Consider the following 3,740-nt stretch of genomic DNA (forward strand, 5'->3'; position numbering starts at 1 on the left):
AGTTCCCGATAGAACATCCCCATTGTCTCAGTGTGTGGGTGCACCCCTTGCGGTCCTGAGTTCCTTGCTCGTGCTCTCTCTCCTTCTGCTCCTGACTTGGACCTTGAGATTTCTGTCCGGTGCTCCAACGTGGGTTTCTGTCTCCTTTCATCACCTGATGAAGGTCAACATTCAGGAGGATGCCTATATGTTTTTCTTTGGGTTCTCCTTATTTAGCTTCTCTAGGGGAGGTGATGAATTTGTATGCTATTTTGATTGTAGTAATAGTTTTATGATTGTATGTTAAAGCTTATCAAACTTTATGTTTTAAAAGTTTACAGTTTACTGAAGTTCAGTTATACCTCAGTAAAGCTATTTTTAAATGAAAAAAACCACATTTCACAAACCGTTTGCATTTGCTTTTCATGTGGAATATATTTATATTTTCTCATGCACAGGGTCTTGCTTTCTATCCCAGGCTGGCTTGTGACTTGTGATCCTCATGCCTCAGCTTCCTGGGTGCACCACCGTGACTGGCTGAAATATTCTGGAACTATGTGATTATGTGTGTGCATGCGTGTGCACATGTGCACACTCGAGAAGCGTGCTTACCTGTGTGTTCACATGCGGAGGTTAGAAGTCAATGCTGAATGTCTTCTTCTATTGCTGTCTACTGTAAGTTTTGAGAAAGGGTCTCTCATTGAACTTGGAGCTCATGGTTTTCAGCTAGACTAGCTGGCTAGTGGACTTCCGGGATCCCCGGGTCTCTGCCTTCTCCATCCAGTGCTGGAGTTGCAGATGCATGTCACTTCACCCAGCTTTTATGTGGGTGCTAGGGATCCAAACTCAAGTACAACAAGCAATTTCCCCAAAGATCTATCCCCCAGCCAGAATTACATGTTTTTTTTAAAGGGCTGCTTAGCATTTGGTGTGAACCCACAATAATTATCTTGTCTTGGTTGATTAAAAACACACACACACACAAGGACTTATTGAAAGTTCTTAAGGTCAAATTTTGTCAGATCTCTAAGTTTATTATTAGGTTAAATGTCCAGAAAGTTTGGGATTGCTGGGGTAAGAGATATGTGTAACTCAAAGACAGATTTTTTTTTCTTGGAATCAAATAATTCCTCAGAGAAGGTAGAAGAAAACACGTAAGAAATACCCCTTAAAGCTGGGCAGTGGTGGCGCACGCCTTTAATTCCAGCACTTGGGAGGCAGAGGCAGGCGGATCTTTGTGAGTTCTAGGCCAGCCTGGTCTACAAGAGCTAGTTCCAGGACAGACTCCAAAGCTACAGAGAAACCCTGTCTCAAAAAACCCAAAAATAAAATAAGAAATTAAAAAAGAAATAATCTCTCGAAGTAATGCAAAACTGAATATTCCTCTTCAGTGAGGAGGAGTCTTTGTTACCTGATTCATGCCCTGCCTTCAACTTCCAGTTCCTAACCTCATGGGCCCTCTTAAAGACTCGAAGGACACACCTTTGCAAGGCTTTAAAGTCTGTGGAACTTGTGAAATCTTCAGCTGGCCTGCGCCAGCTCCCAAGACGTTCTCGTGACTTCCTCCCTGGACCCTACGGCCTTCAGCTCATTCATCTGTGAGCTCAGAAGGACAAAGTCCATCTCTCTCCAGATAAAACCGTGTTTCCTCTGGCACTAGTCCAGCCCAACTGCTAAGCTGACTCATGAAAAGATTCTGCACCTCCATTCCTTTTCTTTTTATTGGCTTGTGTTTTTTTTTTTTTCAGTCGGAACGTCTTTCCCTGGCTGCCTATGGGCATCAAGTGTTAACTGGCTCGAGCTTTGCAGTGTGTTTAGGTACCTGAAAGCTAGGAAGGGGACAGACATATTCAGTCTGTTGGGGTTCAGTGTGATCCCAGACGGGAGGCCATTCTGTCCAGGGTCTGGAATAGGAGGGACTGAGGGGACACCTGAAGCTTACAAGACCAGGAGCCTCGAAGGTGGGAACAGCTCACTGAACCTTCCGGGCCTATGCAGCGTCCCTGGCCGGTGCTCAGGATGTGCCCACTTCCTGTTTGCCCAGCCCCAGCAACGAGCAGAGCTCACACACTAACCGCAGAACCTTCAAAGGCTGACAGTGAACTCGGGTGGGCGGGTGGGCGAAGGGCTGCTGAGGCCTGGGAAAGGGCTGGGGGTGAAGTGGGAAGTGAGGTCATTCAGGACAGAATGCAGAGAGGTGACAGACCCCAGACAGGCAGAGCAAGTGTTGTCAGCACCTTCCCTTCTCTTCTTTCAGATTTGCATAAGACCCAGTCCCCAGCCTGGGTCCTGGGGGTTCGGGGTCTCCCTCATGTAGACTTCTCTTCCTCTGGCCTTTCTTTTGGCAGGTGACCCCGGCCAGAGTCCCAGTGGGCCAAGCTCCAGGAAGCTAATGGGTCCTAAATGCTTGTTTAATAGGCTACTGCACTGAATTTGCCTTTTATGGGTCCTATTCCAGGTACACAGAGTCCTCAGCTAAAGTAGTGACCTGGAAAGAAATAGTTCCATGAACAAGGCCACTTGAAACTTGAAAATGGGCTGATACGTGGGACCCAGGAGTTTGCTGGGGCCACAGCTTAGTGCTAGGCACTTGGTGGAGGTACAAGATAAACAGATGTCAAAGTCCCTTGCACCGGAGAGCTGCCATCCTAGGTGGAGCGGCAGGCACTCATTTGCCCTGTGCTTGTTCTTTGCCCACTATGTCATTAGATAGTCACAAATGTTCTTCAGTCCCCACTACAACTCTGCAGAGAAGCAAGGGGCATAGTGCAGGCTGGAATAGATTATTGTGGAGGTGTGGCCTAGAAGAAAGTATAAATAACCAGGTAAGGGAGTCTTGATTAGCACACAGTTGGTGTGTGTGTGTGTTGTTTGGGGGTTATACTACTTATAGCAAGATGAGTATGAACTGTCAGATGGTAGATGTAGGGGTGTCAAAGACCTCAGGCCCTTGTTGACTGTCCACACAGAGCAGGCCCCCACCAGCACACCCAGCGGAGATTCTCTTTTGGTGGTGATATGATCATAGGAGGGATAGATAAGGCAGCTGGGCTCCGGATGCAGATGTGTGGCGTTCCATCCCTTTTGCCCCTGAATGGGTGCATCCCTGCTTTGAGATACCAAGAGTGTGGATACTGAAGGAATACCCCCATTTCCCCCCGAAGATTCTTATCTCATGTCCTACACTCCAGGTGCAAACCTGTTTGCTTTGCAAGACTTCTGCAACCCAGGCACCGTGGTCAGCCCCATAGTCCAGGAAGTCAAGCCAGAGGGGTTAAGGGACTTGTTCAGCCTGCACAGCTAGTTTTGGTGGGAGCTGAGTTCTAAGCACGGGGCATGTCTTGGCTTGGGGCCACACGATTAAGCATTTGGTCGAGGTGTTTCTAATACAGAATGTTTTCAAGGGGAGAGGAGAGTATCATGGAACCTTTCGGCATGCTTTTGCTCTGGGCTGGGACAACGCTGGGCTGGGAACAGGACTAGATGCCACCGGGCCACCTTGAAGCAGGCCATATGGGCAGGGACAGGATGAAGAAGGCATCAGAAGTCCCATCAGGTGGACGAAGGCAGGTTAAGTGGAAATGGGTGGGGGGGGTGGGGGGCCCTCTCATCATGCCAAGGAGTACACATCTGTCATATTTTGCCTAGAGAGTTGGAGAAGGGCTTTGAGGCACGTTGATTCCCAACAACTGTCACGTAGGCATCTATAAATGTCACCTATGAGGCGAGGGATGATGAGAAATAGAAAAATGTGACATTTG

This window comes from Microtus ochrogaster, chromosome X, assembly GCF_000317375.1.
Source record: "Microtus ochrogaster isolate Prairie Vole_2 chromosome X, MicOch1.0, whole genome shotgun sequence".
NCBI classification, from domain to species: domain Eukaryota; kingdom Metazoa; phylum Chordata; class Mammalia; order Rodentia; family Cricetidae; genus Microtus; species Microtus ochrogaster.